General features: G+C 37.4%; 1 long non-coding RNA gene across 1 annotated transcript in view; it reads right to left on the bottom strand.

Annotated features, from left to right (window-relative positions):
- Nucleotides 1-6,431: 6,431 nt before the first annotated feature.
- LOC146433303 (uncharacterized) overlaps nt 6,432-22,355 on the bottom strand; it is a 61,308-nt gene continuing 45,384 nt past the window's right edge. Inside the window, exon 3 of the long non-coding RNA XR_014854042.1 lies at nt 6,432-8,023. This is a non-coding gene — a long non-coding RNA (uncharacterized LOC146433303). The remainder of the gene's footprint in view (nt 8,024-22,355) is intronic.

Below are 22,355 nucleotides of genomic sequence, written 5' to 3'. Positions count from 1 at the left end.
TGTGCTGTGTACATTTTTTAGCACTTATCATCATAACTAATAATTTTTCATTCTTTCTTCCAGCTCCTAACAAAGTTTCCCAGTGTTATATTTAAATTGCAAATACTCAGGAGAAAAGTATAAAGTATTTAAAATTTCTCTGTAAATTCCTGTACTGAAATTATTAACTGTCTTGTTCAACCCATGGGAGATGAACTTTCTCTTTTCCCTATGCACAAATAGATGTAAATCCCAGTTGTGAGGAGACTTTGAAGGTAAAGAGCACACATAACTACAGAAGTAGAACTTGCAAGAATATTCAGAATATCCATCGAGGTAAAGACAAATCCAAAGAGCTCCTACAATACAGAGCTAAAGATTTCTCAAGGAGGATTGCCTTATTGAAAACAAAGCCATGTTGTACTTCAGATTTCTTGAAACTGCCTCTATATGGCAATGTATCTGAAAAAGGTTCTAAATGAATCCTTATTATGGCCAGTTCTATTCATAAATTCTCAGTTTATTTTTGAACTTTTATCAACATAAAATCCAGAGAGTAATTTTGTATTTCTATGTTTCATTTAGGAATCTCTTTGAAAAAAACCCACAAACATTTAGCTCCCATAAAGTAGAAGTCTGCACATACTTATGTCAAGCTTCTTTCAAAGAGCATCATCCCCACCCCAGCCCCCAAAATAAAAGAAACAAACAAACCTTGTATACAGCCTTTTCTTAGGAATCCATTCCTGTTCAGGAATGACTGGAGTTCACTGTTCCCTTTCTCACAGCTTTCTTATAAAATTACCTTAGCTCTCCCATCACTGGGAAGTGTGTTCACTTCCCTTACCAAAGCTTATGTCCTCTATCTTCTCTTTCAAAGACCTTCTAAAATTCCTTTTTATAATTTCTCTTGCTAATTATAAGACTTTCCACAGCTCCAAATGTCACTGTTTCACTGTTTTAAAAAATACTGGCAAGTGATTGCTGTTATCCAGCTTTCTAGAATACTGTACACCAGAGCAGACTTCCACTACAAATGAAAATTCTCATTAAAATTTAATATACTCATTAAATAAGAAAATCCTATCAACTCATGATGAAAATATCTAAATTATTTTAGGTTGTTTGTGCTTTCTTAGACAGCTTATTCTATGTTTCATTTCCCCATCTACAATGCTGGAGCAGGACTTTATCACTCCTGTTCTCTGTAGGCCTAAGTCCTGCAATGGGGTGAACTTCTGAGGAGTTCCATAGCGTGGTTTTTCCATCTACATGTTTACAATATCTTGCAGAAAAGGATTTAAATGTTGGATATATTATTTCTGTACTATTTAATATAAATACTGGCACAGAAATGTAACTAAAAATAGTTTAAGCACTTAATAAATAAAGTGCTGTAAGCGAAATGACTTCTTGTATGTCCCCTGGGATCCCAGCCACAAATTCCAGAAAAACAGTTGGAGAAGTGACTTCAGAAATAGCAAGTGGGATATTGGATTAAAAATAACCCAGAACAAATGAATAGCAATCTTATTTAAACTTAGATTTAAGAAAAAGATGTTTTATTCTGTAGTATTAACCACATAAGTCAGATCTCACCACGAAGAGAAAAACAGCATCAGTAGCACACAAAAGCTAGAAGAAATACCAGTGGTAAGATTTCCATGGAAACTGAAAAGGAAATAAAAGGTGCAAAAGCACAGAGTGCTGTAGAGAAAGAAACTTGTGACAGTGTATTAAAATGGATGTTACTGGTGAATATTGGTCATTGTAATATTGTGGGAATTTGTCACCACAAATGGATCTGTAAACCAAGGAGCAGGTGCTTAACAGGGCCATTAGCTATACTGAAAATTGGAACTTGAACAAAAACAAAAAGATGTGAAGGGGAACAGCAGAACAAGGAATCAATTAATAGTAAATGTTAGCCACAGTGTTACCGTAAAGTAACTCTAATCAAAGACTGGCAAGGATGAGATCTAGCTACCATGAAGGCAATATTATTACATAAAACTGGACCTGCCATATTGGACTGCAGCTGTTATTCAACAACTCAAAATTCTGCCTCTGACAGTGACTTCAAACAGTTCTCCAGAGGCAACCATAACCCTAAAAACTGGCAAGTGCAGATTACTCTGCCCAAACATATTTTTACTTAGATCCCAATGGCTATATTTTCACCAGCAATTAAGATGTACCCCAAGATACATTCTCCATCCATGTGGTTAACACGAAAGGTAAGAGAACCATGAGAGGAGGCTTTGGCCCACCCTGTTTCATGCAGTGGACTGTTTGTTCCAACCACACATCATTTGTGTATCATAGGTGCAGCAAAGAAAATAGTTTCCAAGCAGGTACCTCAGAAGACTTAACAAGCATAAGGACATCCCCTTAGCAAGGAGCTCAAAGACATCTTCGTACTCATATGTGGACCACCAAAGCACCTGAACCATTTGTCCAGTCCCCAGCTCACCCTTTAACGCAATGATGGAGATTTAAGTACATCATATGCAAGCTATTTGAAGTATCTTCACTTCTCATCAATGCCCAAGTAATGCTGTTGAATAATATCAACCATCCAATTGCACAGACAGGCTCAGATTCAATTTTTTATTTCTTTTCCTCAAGAGCAAAGAGCTTGTGAGGAGGTGGAAGTCAGCCTGATTAAGACCAATCCCAGCAAAACTGGACCCCAGAATTCTCCTACCCATTCACTTCAAAAATCCTTCCTTATAACCAGAAATGTAGATGTCTTGTGGAAAAAAGCTTAATGTCATTCCAAACAAGTATGGCAGCATAGCAGGCAATCTACAGCAAAGTGAGAGAGCTAAAGACCTTAGGGCACATCCAAAGTCAACGTGCAATCAGCCAGATCTTCAGCTAATACAAACCAGCACTATCGTCAGTGACTCCTTTGGCTCAGAATCATCTTCTAGGCTTACAGCACACAGACCACACGTGACTTCCTCCATCAAACTTTTCGCAAGCCAAATCCCAGCCTCACCCAACCTCCTTCTCCCACAACCCCTTGGTTGTATCCTTTCCAACACAGCTGGTCTTCATTACTGCACCCTCCTCAGCCCTGTGAAAGCACGTCCTGAACAGAGCTCAGTGCTCCTTGGCTTCCTTCTACGTGCTAGAGAAGCTTGAAAGCACCACCTAATGGCACAAGTAACACTCTAAATATTAACATTTTACACTGTTACTAGAGTATAATAAGGAGATAGTTTCATTTAAGTAATTTTAGTGGACATTTTCCAAAGAATACAAGATAGAAAAATGGGAAATATTGCTTTATCCCACATAGAGGAAAAGGCATTGCACTTTACGAAGACATATTTATGCAAAGGCATATCTTTCTATATTGTATGTCAGAGTTCACGGATATCCTCAATTTGGCTTAAATATGGAGTTCATTAGTGCAGTGACCACAATTCCACATCTGGATTTAAAAGTGAACTGAGTGAACTGTACTGAAGAGAAGTTAACAAGAACATTTCTACTGTCAACTGCACATGAAAGAAAAAAATGTGCTGAACAAAACATTTTTAAGAGCTCAGCTGTGAGCTGCCTTATATCATTAGTACTTACTAAACAGAAATTGGAACAATGGGAAGCTGTGTGATTGCTTACTTTACTCAGAGCTTACCACTTGGCTACTGTAATGTTCTCAGCTACTTTCAAGAGTACAAATGAAATGAAAAACTATGATTTCATTCACAAGTTTGGAGTGGATTTTGGCAGGACACTACAGATTGCTGTGGTCAACCTCTGACTCTGAAGTAATCTGCCTGTTACTTTATTCAATCCTGAGAAGAACACACAAACACCCTTCCTGTATCCATTCGCTCCATAAACAGCCAGAACAGGAGTTAGTGGTCTGTGTATGACTATTTACATCCTTCATATTTGAGTATCCAAACATGCATATACATGGCACATCAGAATTAATAGAACTGATATTGCTCCAGCACCATCCAATATTTTTATCTTTCTAAAAAGAAATTATGCAAGTGGAACAGAGAATATTCTACTGCTAACTAGTAAGAATTATATCTTCTGATATAGAGTGTTTCTTTTATGCAAAAATCGTCATAATATTACAATATAATATGTATGGAGGTAGAGAAATCAAGAAAAAAAGAAATTCAAACATATAATCACATTCCACAGCAGTCAGCAGCAGATCTAGAAACATAATGCAGTATCCCAGCCCTGTTCCAAAACTCCATTCACTCAACTGTATATAAAGCATATGTCATATGACAACTCTAAGCAAAGCAATAGCATGGCTGAAAATCATCTTCCCCAATTCCAAATCTCTCTCAGATGAAAACTTAGAGATACTGGCAATGCCATTTTGTTGATTCCAACTGCTCGATATGACTTTATTAAAAATCCCAAACCAAACTAAACAATCAATTTCCCTTATGAAAGTGAATGCACTTAATTCAGGTTTCCAGCACTGTGCAGGAATATAAGTTGTCTGCATGCACTAGAAGTTGGAAATATCACATGTAAAAAAAACTGTTGAGAGAATAAGAGTCACAAAAAGTAATGTCTCTTTTTCTTCAAAAGCAACAACATTAAAAGTGAGGGTGTTAGAACAATTTTATCATATACAGGAACTTTCTTCCATATAGGATTCAGAGCACACAGGAGGCTATGAACTTTAAATATCAAATTGACAACCAAGAATTCAGATGCCACATGGCTTCCACAGACACAAAGGAAAAACAATGTTTTTTCCCCCATTAAAATATTCAAATATGAATCAAAACATGAACATATCTGCACAATCTTTAATATCATTTGTTCTTAACTATTGAGATACTGATGTTGTCTCTAGCTAGGATTTTTTTTTTTCATTTAAATGTTACAAATCTCTTATTCTGATCCCTGTTTTGGTTTCCATTTGATTCTGCTATATTTTTCTTTGACAAGTGGCTACTAAATAAAGCTTCATTTACCTACTTCAAAATAAGCTGGTACTGAAGCTATTTCCACAGGAGCTGCCAAAAAACTGCACCTGTAAATCCTTATTGCTTAATACCTACATTGGAATTCCTCTATACAGCTTTATTGTCATGCTTTTTCCATATGAAGATCTGCTTTGGGCAAATTTCACTCCTCTTTGGAGCCTAAAGGTTTTCATCAAGACAAAATCCAATGCAGTTTAAAGTTTAACAAGAGCTTTGGAGTTTACAATGGAATATATTTCTGTTTGACTCTTCCATACTAATTCTATCTTAGTTTCATATTTGCTTTGTTTGAAATTTTTATCCTGATTGCACAGAAGAAATACTAACTAAATGAACAGAGAAGCATTTTGAGCCTGGTATCATTCATGATCAATCAACAGTGAAGGAAGAGTTCAATCCCTTTGTTATAGATTGTAACATTTTTAAACCATGTTTTGACTTTTCTATAGGATTCCCTATTTATATGCACTAAACCACAATAATATTTAGCATACTGAGAACTGTTTATGTAGCTTGTACTTAGAAGTGCTTGCTGTGTTTATGTTTAAATCAGATAACGCAGATGGCTTCCCCCTCCACAACTCTATAATAAATCTAAATTGTAACTCCCCATTTATTTTGACTGCCTTGACAAGACTCCTTTGAAATTATCATGTATTTTATTTAAAGGATTTTTTCAGTTTTCCCATATTAAAAGGAATCTCCTGGGAGGTAAAAAAAGGCATTTCAAAACAAAGAAGTTCCATTAATAGAAAAATATTTTTAAATGGTAAGGAGGGAGTAGGTTCAGAACTTACTATTTTTTGCCTACAGATTGAGCATAAAACTTCATTATTTTTTCTGAATTTTCATTATTTTAACAAATATAAATTGGGCTACTAGGAACCAATTTTTTGTTTGAGTTTTACAGAATGCATTTTAACTGAAGAATGAGGTTCCATTGAATATTAAAGCCAGTTTTTATTTCAGCCCTACCAGTTCAACTGATGGTATGATTATCTGCGACTTAGCAGGCAGAGGACTGGAAAATGGAAAATCCATGGTTTACCTTTGTTTCTGGCACTGTCTGTTTCTTCATCTCAGTTCCCCTAAAATTCACTAGCATTATAGAAGGAACAACGTATTAGTTTTTGTCTGTTCAAATTTCATGATAATACATAAATATACAAGTCATTCAAACCAGAACAAGCCAAAGTCCTTAGCTCCATCATGGCATAGATCACCTCTCTGTACAAGACAATTTGTACAGAGCGCCCTGCGCTGCCCCTAAAGCCACTTATTTCACGTGCAGCAGCCAAGAGTCAGGGCTTCCCACACTCTGTAAGCCATCAAAAGGAGCAGCAAGCCTGGAGAAGTGGCAGGTCAGTTTTCACATGCACAGCTCTGGAGTGTCCTGCTGTCCAGAGGCAGAAATGTAGCACTGTATGAGATAATGTTGGGAGGCCAAGCTACATCAGTTTTATTGCTCAGAAAGTGCTCATATGCAGAAGAGAATTCATAAAAGAGATATAACACATTGCAGACTTTTTATTGTTTGTATTGATGCAGGGCAGAATGGCATGTGGTAAACAATTTCTTTTCCTTTAAAGTATTTACTCAACTCTTCCAACATTGAAAAGGGGTATTACATTAGAAAGTGACCCAAGAATAGGAGAAAATTGACAAACTATAGAGAGTATATAAAGCTTAAAGTCTACATAGGCATACATGCCTGCCACCATTCATATTTCCATGTTGCCAGGAGCCAGCAAGACGGCTGGCAATGCTGATATTTTTTCCATATTACATTTTCCCTTCATGAATCGATGCTTATGATTTCATTTTAGCCATCCTTGAGGGGGGTTAAAAACAGCAACAGATCTATAAAGTCTTCATTATTCTAAACATATATAGAAACTAAATATCAATTTCTGTCTTTCGTAGTCTAAAAGGGTTTTTTATTTAATAGTGCAGCAGTGTACCTGAGAGTCCAGCCATCCTTTCACATCACTGCAGCTGATGAAATACATCCTGATTTTCCTGATTTAAACCAATATGAGGCCTGAATCAGATTTAAGATTGGCAAAATATACTTAGAGCTCCATGGAGCTGAACATGGGCTTACATATGCTCTTTAAGAAGCACAAATTAAGACATCACTTCTAAACAAAGACAGAATGACTCCCAAGTTTTAGTTTAGTTGAAACCTGCATGTTTGCTAAACGACCAGAGTTAAGAGCATTGGCACAGACATTCCAGTCTCCTAATGTTTTTACCCCTAAAGCAACCAGCATGCACTTGCCCATACTGGTGAGGATGGTGAAGCTTTCCAGCATAAGAACCAAAGTTTATTTTACTTCACTAAAGACTAAAAAGAAAAAAAATTTCTGGAACACTAAAGCATTCAGACTGAATTCAAGGGGCTAAATTATTCACTGTTTAGGTTCCTCCAGTTTTTGAAGTGAGGAGGGAGACTTTCTATTACTTCAAAGGAAGCCAGACTTAAATCTCACAGACAGTTTGGGTGAAAGCTGGGCACTAAAATCTCCAAATACACATAGAAGGGAATAGAATTTTGTGTTTAGACAAAATACACTCCCATAGAAACCACTCAGTGATAGCAAATTATAACACTAGAGATTGGACACACACATACCAAAAAAACAAATAAAAAACCCCAAAACACATTTTCATGGGAATTGAAACTAAATCATCAATTTGGTTCTAGTTTGCTAAATTTTGTCCAACAATAATTTTGTTAAATATCATATGTCAAAAGAGCTCATGAGCTCCTTGACCAACATTTCAATGCATTAACAAATGCATTTTGGTTTGCACATGATGTCTTAGAAGATAACAATGCCTTCAGAAGTATTATACCAGCTGTAACCATGGATCTGAGAAAGGATTTGCACCTCAATCTGGGAGCTCAAGCTTCAGGTTGGGTCTCTCATCCTGTGGTTCAAGATTGTCCTAATTACTGACCTGGGATATTCCTGGGTGTGCATGACCTTTTCCTTGAAAATAGGTCATCTAAATGACATAACTCTGTAGAAATTGCCCATAGAGAAAAAAGAAATTACCTGAAAAAAAAAAATCAGTGATCAGAGCAGGCCACCATTAACTCATCATAAAAAGAAAAATACTGACTATAGTTATTCAGAGAATATAGCTCACCAAGAATACCTTTTCTAAATAACTAAGAGATCTCTGGTGCCAAGCAGGAAAACACATTATTTTAAACTTGGCCAGGTCAACAGAATACAGGTTTGGAAAGATATCAGCTGTGTAGAAATAATGAAATCTTTCCATCCTTTTACATACTTTAGTCTATTTAACAATGTTAAGCTAAATTTGTAAGCAAAAAAAAAATTATCAGGTATTTTCTGGGCTGTTTCTGTTGGTTGCCTTTCTACTTTTTTTTTCTTTTTTTTTTTTTTTTAATGTTTATGTCTCTCCCTTCCTCCAAGTGTTACAATTCCACTATAAAAATTAGGTATTGCTTAACAGCTAAAAGCTCCTGTTCCAAATAACTTGACAAACTTCTGGAAGAAGCACTTGAAGAGGCTCGAGCAATTCGGTGCCAAACCCCCTCCTACTTCCATGCTCAGTGGAGGAACTGACAGGACACATCAAAATTACAACCATGCCACAATACTTCATAAGAACTCCATCCTGAAGACCCATTTAGGATTGTGTATTATTCCATCAGTCTGCAAAGCAGGCTGTTCTTAAATGAAAGACTGGGGTTGCAGTGACAGTCTTGTTATGAACATCATAAACTCTTTATGACATTTCCATGGATACCTCTTAGGTTATTTTATAGTTCTGTCACCACAAGCAAAACTTGCACAAATAGATTTAGGATGGTAATACAAGATAGTAAAGCACAAAGCCTGAGAGAACCACATGCAATTTCATCCGTAAAATGTTTCAGCTGACTTTATGGATTTTAGAATTTACTATTTGATTTTATTGCACAGCAACAAGGACTACATGTGAAGCAAGAACCCTTTCATAAAAGGCCAAATATTTCCTTTTATACTATTTTGACATAGTCTTTAATTTAGAACAGTTTAGTAAAAAACACAGATCACTAAGATATGTATCATGCCAAGCAGCTGTAATGATTCAGTACTGATAAAGTCAGACGTATATTCAATGGTCTCTCCACAATTAAGCTCTGTTTAAAGCTTTGTAGAAAGTACTTTAGCACATGCAAACACCTCTTAAAAGGCCTCTTAGCCAGGAAATTACATTGGCTGTTCACTAGTGAGTACAGAGCACGAGACCACAGGACTGCAGAACAGAGAGCACTTTCTTGTACACTGAGTATGGGTCTCATCTTTCCAGGGCTGGAATATAACTTCCACATATGTAAACCACTTTGCCTTCCAAATAGGAGTACAGCTAGGGCTCTCTTTTATTGGATTTTGGCCAATGGAATGTTTAGAGAACCAAGCATTTGAGAAGTTTTATTTCTGCGTATATTCCCAGAAAGAGGGGAAACTTTAAACTGAGCCTTATACTAGAGTATGAAGGTAAAACACCTAACTGCCTCTGCTTCCTGACATTTATTAGGCTGACTTTACAAAACCAGGCCAAATAACAGATAAAAGTGGTTGGACCCATTTTTTAAACAACACTTGTCAGTAACAGCTTTCCACAACAGAAAATCTTTCCCAGCAAATCCATCAACTGAAAAAAAAATCTTTATCATCATCACCAGCCGACAGATGCATGCATAAGTAGGAAGAAAAATAAGTTCTTGCATCACAGAACAGAGAACAAAAAATTCACAGAGACAAGACTTGGAATTTGCAGATCTCCACTGAAATTCCCACCACTCACACTGCTGACTGATGACACCCCCGGCCTCCCTGCTCTCCTCACAAACATCAGAGCACACACTCCCTGCCTTCAGGCTAACACAGAAATGCCAGGTATTAGGATTTAGGAAAGCAGAAGTTGCTTTTTCTTTTTTTCCACAAAACAGCACATGCAAATATTGACTAAAACAATGTTTCACACAAGAAGCTCCTGCTCCAAAGCACAGGGTGTCTAACACAAAAGTTTCCTGAAATATATCCTCTCTTAAAAAAATATAATGAAAACAGATTATCTCAAAATTCAGTATAAAGTTCTAAATAAAATCTTCCAAGATTTTTCAGTTTCAGACAGGCAACCATCATGGAAAACAGCAGCACACCAGAGCACACCAAAATATGGCAATGTTGCAACCATCCAAACAGAATCACAGGAAACAAACCTCCAGCTCCTGCTCTGTACTCCAGAGCTCTCAAGAGCAGCCCACAGCTCCAGCTCTCTAGTAATTCATTTGGTACCTACAGTCAACTGGACCAAAATCTTGATCCTGTTCAAGTCAGTGGTATAAGTCCCAAGTCCCTGCTCTTCTGTAGCTTTCTGGCCCCAGTTTAGCTTGGGGATATTTTGCTAAAAAGGTTTGAATGTTTTAAATGTGCCTCATCCATCAGTAGGATAAATTTATATATCTCCTAAATGCCTGGTATTAATCACATGAAATAAGAATAATTTATCCCATATATCCATTCAGGAGCTAAATGGTTTTCCCTGGAAACACTAGCTTTATTGTCTTGTGGGGTAAAGAAGAAAGCCTTAAAATATCAGTTTCTGAATTGAATTTGGACACTTTCTGAAATAAAATCTCATTTCCCTTACTGAATTTAATAATTGATCCCAATACTTTTCTTGAAAGCTATTTTTCTTCTGCCCCAGACAATGGTAACAAGAGTCCTGAATCATCCATTCATTTCTTCATTTTCCACACATTTAAACTTAAATCTCATAACAGTTTAGGTCTGACGCCAAGGGGACATGACCACAAAAGTCTGATGGATTGTCAAAGGAAAAAATATCACTTTAATTTTATGGTGTTTTCTGAGACCAAAGTCTTCCCTTCAAAGGCTTAATAAAGACCATAGGTTTCACTTCAAAATAAAACAACTTTTTTTAAATTTAAACTCATAATTAAATGCTGACAGTGTTCCCAGTAATAATGCAAGGAAAAGAAATCCTATCAGGCTGTCTTCAGTGCACAAATTAACAGTGTCCCTCAATGAATCAAAGCTCCCTGATACCAACCAAGGAAAAAAAAGACCAGAAAAAGCACTATTTTTTTTGGGTGACACATGCCAAAAAAATACTTTGCTTTACTATACAAGCACAAAAATAAATGAGCTCTATCTAACTTAAAATTTTCAGCCACACTGCACTCAAGTAAATAACACTGCTGGAAACAAGGGTGTGGAATGTGAAAAGGGTGAAATATTCTGTGATTCTATTAACACATTAAGTGTGTAAGGCAGCCCACAGTGCACACACATCAGCTGCAGGGTATTGCCAGCCACAGCATAGATCCCAATAGTCAGTAGGGGACCTTCATGAGGTCTTTAAATTGACTAAACTTCTGCGACTTTCAAATAACAAGAAAATTGCTTGTCTAAAGTTTTCTTTCTCCCTTAACATCTTGTGTGTGATGTGCCACTGTTCTGCAGTTACACAGCACGAATGGAATTCCACCAACTCATTCCCATACATGGCTAGAAGCTCTGCCATGCTTAGAGTACTGTAGGTATAAGAAGAAATTCAAAGAATTTTAATGTCTTGCCCTGCTCCTAATAATAAACTTTGTACCTCTTTTAAAAGCAGTCTTAGGGGACAATTTACATTATTCTTTTAACGCCACTGGCCCCATGACTCTAAATCTTTATCTCCATCGCTACTCTGAAACATATTACTGACATTTAATACTTATGGGAGAGGCAAAAGCCATGACCTCTTCCATCAGGAAGTTGTTCATCACTGGATTTTATCCAAGGGGAATGTTAATGATGATACTGAAAAGTGGTTAACCATTTTTCTTAAATATAAAAAGCATCTCCTCTTAAAGATATGTTTCCATCTTACTGTGGGAAATACACTAAGAAGCAACATATTAGCCTTGGTTTGTTTGTATGAACTCTTATCTTCAAATGTGGACAAAACTGCTCCGAAATTATTTTACCTGACAGCTGAGGGATTGCTCCAGTTTGTCCACTCAAGACAAAAGTAAGATTTAAACTGATTATGTGAGGAATGGGTCCAGGTCCCTGTGCTTACATTGCATTGTGCAGCATACTCCACATGGCAGCACTGAGAGAAACTACTGGCAAGAGCTCATAAACACACTCTGCAGCTCCTCTGATTTACCGAGTTATCCATGACTTACCTCGATTAGGGATGTCACAGGACACATCTCTGCCTATTCCCTTTGGCATCCTAGCAGGTACAGGCAGTGGCCTCTGCCACCCTCTCAATAACATTCCCAAGGCTGCCCAATATTTTGCTGGCTTTTTTGACCACCACACACTGACACAGCAATTTTAGGGAATGGCAAATGATGGCTCAGTGACTTTTCCTGAGTTTAAACTGCCAGCTCCAAGTCTAAAATAATGCAGGCATTACCTGTGCTGCTCACCCTGAGGCTTTATCTACTGCTTTTTTTGTCTATTCACATAGTCATGCAGAGTTCCCTCGCCGTGTATTCAAAGAGTCAGTCAAGGCACCGTGGTCACAACACAGGTGAGTTAAGAAATATCTGGTAACTGAATGGTAAAAATGGATAAAGAGAAATCCAAGGGGTTGTTCTGCTTAAAACTGAGAATTTTGTTCAGAGCTATAATAGGCAATTATTATTTTATTGTTAGATTTGTAATTTAGGAATTGAGGTAAAATAGTCATTCCTTTCATGCACTAATTGACTAGGACTGGGTGTTGAAGGAATAAATTAGGTTTGCTTTGTCTAGAAGACTTAGAAAAAATAAAAATCACTTATTTCTTTCCTTCTATGAAATTTCAGGAATGACATGCTAGCATTAGTCTAGAAAGGGTGACACAAGTCACCTATGACTATTATCATGCTCTTTATTTGGCTAGTGTTGGGAAAAGTACAGGTGACTTTTGCAAACCTCATGGAGTTCTGCTAAAAAAAAATCAACTCTAACACTGGTTCCACAGCTGCTCACACAGTGAATACCAACCACAGGCAGGTCAGTTGCTACATCCTGACTCTGGCCACACTTGTACCACTAAAGTTAACTTGGGCAGCACTCATACACAGCACAACAGGGTCAAATACAGGTCCCATGATATAACTCCCCAGAAACAATAAATAAAGCAGGAAGAATGTGACCCACAGTGTATGAGATTTGGCAGCCTTTTATAGCTCCCTCCCTGCAGCAGCTGTGCCCTTGGAAAGGCAGAGCCATGCTGCCAGTGGGAGCAGCCAGCAGAGCTGCAGGGGGGTTTACTCAAGGAGGAAGGATTCCTCTCCTCTGCTGCTCTCTCAGGGCAGTGACCCTGCTGTCTCACACCCACCGTGTTGAAAAACAGAGCAAAGCCACAGAAGACACTCAATAGAATTTTTAAAGATAGTTCATTCAATCCACTTTGGAGCTCTTTTGGTCTCTCTCCACTGCTTTTTCTATCCAACTCTGATTAACAGGAAGGTACTCTTTGAGTCCTTTGTAATAAGAAAAATTAACCAAAAGACAATCTCTTCTTTTACCATACTGGAAATGAATTAATTTGCTCAGCTTTGAAGCAATAAGTAATTTTATGGGTGTTACATGATATTAAGTCCTTATTTACCAATAGAGCTGTTTACACAAATGAAGGCAGATTACAAAATAAAAATGTCCAGTTATACCCCTAAATAATGTCCAATTACCATAAGATTTTGCTGTTTGGGATCTATTTTGCAATGTGTTTAATACTGTTGTATTACAATATATTTAAAGTCTTTCACTTTCTGAAGCATTACTGGTACTGTGTCTCCTGTATTTCAGAACTGAATTATTCAGCAATTCATTAAATAAATCAGACAAATCAGATTCTAGCACAGCATGCAGGAGAATAGACTCCACTCACTGGTATCTATGATGCCTTGCAATTGGCAGTAAGCAGGCTTTTCCCAATTATATTTATGACCTTTTATTATTTTTAATCTCATTTTTATATATCGTAGCTGTTTATACAAATAGGAATTGCCACATCACATTAGAAATCAATGTGTCAAAGGTGCATAAAAAGGTTTTTATATATGTCTGTATAAAATTAAATATGTACACAACTCACTTAAACATTTGCATTAGCAGTTGTTTTTCAACAGACTGTCATGAGGTATGGATCTTTATTAATTTAGGATTAAACCTGTTAGTATAGCATGAAGCCACTTTATCAGCCTCCTCAAATATACCAAATTATTTTATTGCTAATGTAAATCATTCACACTGAGATGTTCTGCAAATCTCCTTTGCCTGCAAATGAAAATATGATTAGACACAGCACCATGTAATACTTTGGAGGCGAGAACAAATGTGTGAAGTGTGAAATAAATGTAGCAGAACATGAATCTCACATTCCTAACAGCTGTTTGGCAGTACAGCATGTGTATGTGACAGCAATGACAACACTCTGTCCTCAGAGGTAATGAGACTCATTTCCCGACGAGCACAGGAGATGCGTCACAGCTCCAGCGAGCCCCAGGACAGACTCTGTGTGCACAAGATGCATCACTTTGGCTTACAGGAAACCAGGCAGCAGGAATTCCAACCAGCAACAGCAATTGCCCTGCCCAGGTAGAGAAGCAGTATTGATCTGTATCACTACTAGAGTGGCATGCTTAATCATTAGAGCTGATGTAATAATATATTATTCCTTGCTGTTTCTAGGTACTTAAATGGAGGTCTAAGGCCCTTTCTTGTCTCCTTTAGAGCAACAGTATAGTTGATTCGATTTCAGCAAGTAAATAAGCAAAACATTTTAAAATAGAACTTTTCTTTTATCGGCTAGAAGCTGCTGTCATCGATGACAAGGGAATAGAGAAATGCAACAAAAGTGGGATGACTACAGCAGAGAATCCACCAAGAGCTTCTAGGGGAGCCTGAGAGAACAAGACATAAAATCTATGGCCAGAAAACCCAAAAAGACACATCCAGCATAGAAGGGAGCAAATGTTAAGAAAGCTTTGCATAGTTTCTATTATCCCTTCTCTCTGATCAGCTTCTTCTGAAAACAATCCAAGTCATGAAAATTTAGAGACACTGTAAAGAAATACTAAAGCACAGAAGTAACCAAGCTCTCTTAGGAGGAGCTATGCTTTTCTCCAGACAGAGTTTGCATTCATTCCTGCTCTGTGGAAACACCTCAGGACAGGACAGGCACCAGGACAGTTCATCACACCATGACACACCCTGGTACACAACAGGGGATGTGCTGCCCTGCTCAGTTTGGGTGTGAGCTTCACTTGGACCTTCTCTCAGTGTGTGGCATCACTGGGACTGCTCAGTGCAGGGTCTCTGTCTGTTTCTCAAGGGCTCTTTACCTCAGGTCACTGAGTCCCTGCCCTGGTGAGAAGGGAAATGATGCACAAGGTGCCAGAGGTGGAGTGCACAGTGCACCAAAATCCATGTGATTCACAGTCCCTAGCAAAATCCCTGGGGAGCTACCTGACTCACCGAGTAGAGAGCAGTTGGTTACAGCTCTGTATCATCTCCTATTGTTTGATTTACAACTGGGCATATCTTGAAGGAAAGCATCAATAATAAAAGGGTTTGAGTTTGAAACAGAAAATAGTGTTTATCCTGCATAACTCAAGGAAGGCTATTTGTTAGCTCACAGGGTTTTACTTTCTGTTGGAAGCACAGGAAACAAAAAATAAAACCATAATGTTGCATACTTATCTGCAGATAAACAGCCTGGAAGTTTCTGAAGGGTCAGCATTGCCAAAATATTTTTCCTGTTAGCCATAGGTACATTCTGAATTTCATGCAAAGTCAATATTCAATTACACATAGACCAGTCCCATATTTCTGTGTCATATAAACAATAAATTAAAACCCAGAATTATTCTAATAGTGAAAATATCATGCACCTTCAACAGCAAGATAAATAACTGCACATTTAACTAGACAATGCTAAACAGCAGACAAAAGTAATTTGCTTCTTTTTTAAAGCTGTATTCTTGCTACTTTCCAAGAACAGATTTCAGGATATATTCTTCAGTGCAACCATTCCTCAGTCAATGCAGAAAGATGTGTATAGGCTAACAAAAACAAAATATTATATAGCACACAGGATGTGGCAAGATTCAGTCAGGAAGGCACTTGTTATTTTTCTAGAAACTCACGTAACACTCTGAAAGCTAGTTCTTAACAGCAAGCATGGCCAAAGAAAATCAAGTTTTTTGTGAGGTCAGGATCTTCTGTATGTAGAACAGTAAACACTGCACAATTCTAGCCTAGAAAGACAACACTATTTCATGAAGCAAATAGAAACCATAAGAAATAGACAGAAAAACAGGACAAAAGTATCACAAGAGAAAGAATGAAATGCATATAAATTCTATTTAATGTCTGTTTGTATGATTCCCGGATATAAGAGAATCCAGCTCCCTGAGTGAAACTGATTAAAAGGCCAACAAGATCTGCAGTGGGAATATCTGCATTATGCAGTTCTGTTAGAAACCAAAACGATACATTTTCCTGCAGCCACCTTAAATGCTAAATGGTAAATTTAAATGGCAAATTCTGCCTTGAACTCCAAGGCATGTGAGGCACATGTTAGCTCAGGCAAAACCAGGAATCACAATGGTCAGATTCTGCTTTGTTTGTGTACTTTTGAATCAGACAATATAAAGGTCCACTGGCATAAAAATGAGATTGCTTTGCTACTGAAGGAGGAAGACCATGGTTAAGTGTAAATTTACAGTGAGACAAGGTAGGACAGACAGGTAATTGACTAAAGAAGTTATGGAACACAGACTGCAGCTGGAGTGCAGAAGGGAGTCCAGAGAGAGGGAGGGACATTCAACAAAACACTGAAAGTAATTGCAAGACTCAGAAGATCTCAGGTGAGTTGAAGTGAAATTTTCACAGTTTAGAAGGCAACAAACACATGACTGTTTGCTAACACAATGTACTCAGTCCTATATTTCAAAAACATTTTGTCTTTTATTTGCAGAAAACTTATTATCAAAAACAATAAGCCATCAGATAAGAATGATTCATCACAGCAGCTACAAAAGGGACAGGATTAAAAAATACATATGTATGTATCCAAAGTTAACACCCATGCACAGTAACTAACACAAAAGAACATTCATAAATTGCAAGATGTTTTCTGTGCAATGAGCAGCAGAATAACAAAATATTGAGAAATTCCATATGGAACAGATTTTCAAGAGAACATTGTGAAAGGTGCATCTTCCAAAAATTTGTTCCATAAGTGAGAAGTATTTTTGCCTAAAACTGATTTCATCATTCCATCAGGACTCATTAGGAAAAGATTTAGCAATAGCCTGTGACATGCCCCCTTACACAGATGTGATTCAGTTTCACATGCATCCAAACCCACATTCTGCACAGGAGAGAGATTCACTGTAGAATCATATTCATTCAGCTACTGAGGTCAAGTATTAATTTTTGAAGGCTGAAGAATACAATATACCACTGTCAATACAATAAACCCCTGTCTGTGTATTTCTAATATTTAATCAAGCTCTCACTTACCAGTATTACTCCCTCTGAATTTGGTAGTATTTGTAGAAGTGGATCCAGTCCTACTGGATCTTTGATTTTGCCCTTAATTCTTGCTGGTGCTGCCACTGACCACCTTGGCAAACACATCTGATACTGTGGCTGTGACCACTGCACCACATTAACCCAGTAAAAGAACAGAGTCAGAGAACAATGCAACATATGTTTTGACAAAACACTTGTGAGTAAGAGCAATCTGCTACATATTATCCAATAAAAACCATAATTAGAACCAGATATATGTGTGTCCTTTACCCATTTTAATTAGCACACTGACAAATATGTAGAAGGTCAGAAACAAGAAAGATACTGACCAGAAATTTTATTACTTTCTGTAAAATACACAGGTGTGCCCTTTGCCACATTTGGGAATATTTTCAGGTACAAAACAAGACATGGCAAGACCATACTCCAACCTGCCTCAAATGCATCTCTTCAAAGCTTTAAGTAAAATTGCATTTTCTTGATACTGAGCTAGGACATGAAGTTTACTTTGACCAAAACACCAAAAAGTGATCACAAGGCAGCAGGGAACACAATTTTCCTTAAACATCTGCACACTCCACATTTGCAACACTTCAGAATTAACCAAAAGGATGAACTATTTATTGGGTTTGTGCTTTCACCACTGCAGTAAATCCTGTCTCTCCCTCTCCTGCATGATACCATATCTTGCTCAATTTCACAGTTATAACGAAAAGTGACAGGAAGTACCAGACCTTGTGCTTTATTCTGTTCAGAGGCCATTAACGTACATATTTTGGAAGAGATGGCCATATGGGTATCTGCAGTTCTGCTTTCAATTTTTACAGCCCTCAGTGATGAGCTACATTAGATAAAAAGCTGCTCACCCAAAGGCAACTGTGTGCCAGCAACAGAGAAACAACTTGGAGGTGTTAGATAAGTGACATTTCTATTAGAAATGTCACCTTCTATTAGCGGAAAGTGTCTTCTTGCATTATCTAATCTGAAACTTTAATTTTGGGAGGAATAGTCAAAGCCAGTAACTTCAATACCTGGCTGTTCATCTAAAGTCATTAATACAATGCAGACTTTAGACTGAGCAGTGGGGGAAAAAACCACCTTTAACTAATATTTTAATAGTATTTATCTATTAAGATTTAGTATTGTCAGGAAAGAAAGCATCATTTCTTTATCAGCCACATGAAGGCTCCAAAGGGTTGGTGGTCTTCCAGATAGCTGACACATCTGGCACTGCTAACTACTTAGAATTTTTAGGAAAAATGCCTTCACCTTTTGCTTTGGAATACAAAAAAAAAAAAAAAAAAAAAAAAGCAATTTCATTCCACATCTTTTTATGGATGCAAATAAGTGTGCAACAATAAGAAATTAATTGCTACATTTCAGGTCCAAGTTAGCTACTGCCTCTGTAGAATGAACACTGCCCTCTCCAGGAGGCAGCAGTGAGGTGAGGTCCTCAAGCAGAACACTAAATATTCTACAGTTTGCTAACACATGGCTCTTAACTCCAAAGCATATAAAAGAGCAAAACCTCTCCAAAAACCAAGAAGACTTACCCAAATCTGACAAAGTTAGAATCAAACCCCTTCCCCTTAAATTCTCATTTACCTTTTGTAGATTTTCCTCCTGAGCGGCTTTTAGTAATAATCTCATTTTGTACACAACACTATCTTCAAGTAGATTTAGAATTCTTCTGGTCTAGGTCAAGGAAAATAGGGCTTTCCAGTAATATTGCACTCTCTAAGAATGTCTTGAAAGAAATGAAAAGGACAATAAACAAAAACAAGGCTAAAATATCTGCGATCCCAGATACATATTCCAGCTCTTATTCAGTCCAAGTTTCACAATGTGTAAAGGTGTAAGTGAAAGTACATATTCTGAGAGATCCCATTTCCTCTAGCCACTCCGAAAGAATAACTAAGAATGGATCTCATCTTTAACAGAGGAGCCAAATCAAATTACAGAAATATTAGAAAAAAGTGACAATGACTATCTCCTTACAAAAAAGTACACAAGCAATACACATTATTCTAGCAGAAACTGCACTTAAGAAGAATATGTATGTGCCCAACATAATCTACTTCAAATCCATTTCTACAAATGGTTAAAACCTTATCTTCCATTTTATTTCTGCTCCCCTTTTTTGCTGCTCCTCCTGCCCATGTTAGACAATATTTTTTCTCTTACTTGCCAGCACAGAGCTAAGTGTGAGCTCCCTAAGGCAAGGCTAATCACAGTGGGTCACATCGCCTTACTAAAGAAGGGCAGAGCCCCTTTTCTGCTGTTTAAAGGTCTTGGACAACAGGTTGTCAGCAAGAGATTTCTGCCTGGAGGTACCAAGGACTGTGGAGCAGTCTCAACAAAGACAAATACAAAGTGGTGAATCAATACAAACAGTTCTGGCTGCTTCTCAGTGTTCTCAGCACATTATCAGCGTAATGTTTCTGTGTAATCCAGCTCTGTCTGCAGCATCCAGACAGCCAGGTTGAAAGGTGCTCAATGCTGGACCTACACCACCCATTTATAGCTTCCTATGGCACTGGGATCCAAATGATATTAAAACCAAATAAACCACCACCTAGGAAAAGAAACCTACCTAAGTGGGCTGTCTCACCTCTTCCCACTTAAACCCCCTCCTCCAGCGCTTGGCATTTTCCACAAATGCAGGCCAGGCAGAAGCTACCTGCACTCATAGCACCTCACTAACCCCCAGAAGGTTGTCATTATTTAAAAGCCGTTTCCAATATTCAAGTAGTTTTTATCATCTGCTATGCCCATCAATCATAATCACTGGGAGTGCCTTGAAGTCCTTTCCAAATTGATAATGCCTTTGCAAGATGGACTTCTTGCTCTAACCCCTGTTAGAGCAAACGTGGAAAAGTTAGCCAAATGTGCCACCAGCAACCCCTAGCTGGGGAAAGAAGATAGTTATGCATTTGAAAATGCAAACATGTGCTTGCCAACTTTATGCAAAATTAATCCAGTTCTGTATTCCTATATGCTTTAGGGAACTCTTATGTTTCTTTTTACCTGGGAACATATTAACCTTGAATAAAACTGTATGTTCTGATCCCCCTAAGGCAGACAAAGCTTATAAATCTATGAAAAGACTGATTAGAATAACAAAATATACTTAAGTATCAGTTTCCACCCTTGTGGGCTCTACAATAAGACAACTGGCGGAAGCAACTTACACATCTTAAGCTGCAGGCATCAAAATTAATTATTTTACACCAAAGCTTGCCTCAAAAGGGACCGCTGTAATTAGGATAATAAGCATTAGTGCACATCGTGAAATTTATGTGGGTTGGGCTTTTTTTAAAGTTTATAAATCCCTTTTGTACATAATTGTTATGTTATTGCTATTTGAAATAAAAACACAAATTAGACATTTAAAATCTTATTAAAATGTATGCAGTTAAACACTGACTAAAGTGTATATAACCCTCTCACAATTTCAGATTTTATGGACAATATCTATCATTCTAAGTCCTTAAGTATATTAATTGCATGGATTTTAAGTACCATTAACATTCAACCAATAATGTTATTCCAGAAAGCTTCCAGCAAGGATTAGGACCTTTTGGAAATAAAATTTAATTTGCAGGGAAGGTAATAACAAGATTTTAATCTATCTCAATGTATTAAAAATGAAAGGGAAAAAAACCAGCTAATATTGGTTATGAGCACTGGAGACCTGTCCCATGGCTCACAGAAACCAAAACAAATCCATTGATTGCAGAGTGTAGAAGAGGCTATGAGTGACCTGGGGCCCCAGCTGGGGGAGAGCTCTGTTCTGCACATCCAGTGAGCCACTGCACCTTTCCATGCTCACCACCTCGGCTGTGGCCCCAAAGAGAGGAAACACGCTGAGGTGAGAGCAGACAGTGCATTGATTGCTTCTTTTAGGATTAGCATTAAAGTGTGCAATGTATAACATTTAACCTTCGGCTCCTGCACCTCCCAGTCAGCCACCAGCACACAGCACAGAGACAGAAAAGAAGGATTTTTGCCTTAAGCCAACAGAACGTTTGACTTTGTAGGAATAGCATAGATTAATCTTGCTCCCGTTTTTTTGAATGTGGCAGTTGTTTGCTTTCAAAAAGTGCTACAAGGCAACATTAGGTTGCTGTTGCCAGATACCATATTTATAATTACATCTCAGACTTGATTTATAAAACGATTTGTTATTATTTCAAATTTGTTGCTGGTAAGAGGAATAATTTTGAAGGGTAGAGCTGCGTATAATCATTATTAAATTCATGGTACTTTCTCTGAAATGTAGGTTTGTTAGCTCCAGGCTCAAAGCAAGTTTTTTCCAATTAATTACTGTTTTCCTTTCTAATTTTTTCCAATATTGTGGCAATCACTATATGTGTGATTTCCTCCTTCAGATTATTTCATAGCATCACAATTAGCATTAAAACATAAATAGTTTTTCCACTCAGAACTTAATACATTTTTGAAGCAAACCTAACCATTTTTTCTTACTTTCCAGTCTATTGTAAAGCATAATTAGCATCTGTAAAGTGCTCCAATATCTGAGATACAGACAAAGTAAGAGCAAGAAAAGAGTTTTTACCACTAATTATAGATTTCTTTAGGAAGAATGGGAGGGGGACTCTTGTACCAATATCTTTCCATATTCCTTTCTAATAGAAACATTACATAGCATAAAATTTGACAAAAGATCATAGTTTTGTTGCTAAGAACTGTGACATATTCATTGAAATTTAGAGAGGGGACAAACATGCTGCAAGTGCTGCCTGAAAGAAGAAAGGAAAATTCCACTGAGAATTTAATCTGCCACTTACCA

Source organism: Lichenostomus cassidix, chromosome 9 (assembly GCF_008360975.1).
Source record: "Lichenostomus cassidix isolate B80296 chromosome 9, HeHo_3.0, whole genome shotgun sequence".
Lineage (NCBI taxonomy): Eukaryota > Metazoa > Chordata > Aves > Passeriformes > Meliphagidae > Lichenostomus > Lichenostomus cassidix.
The sequence above is the reverse complement of the archived record's forward strand: the minus strand, read 5'-3'. Positions and strand labels throughout refer to the sequence as shown.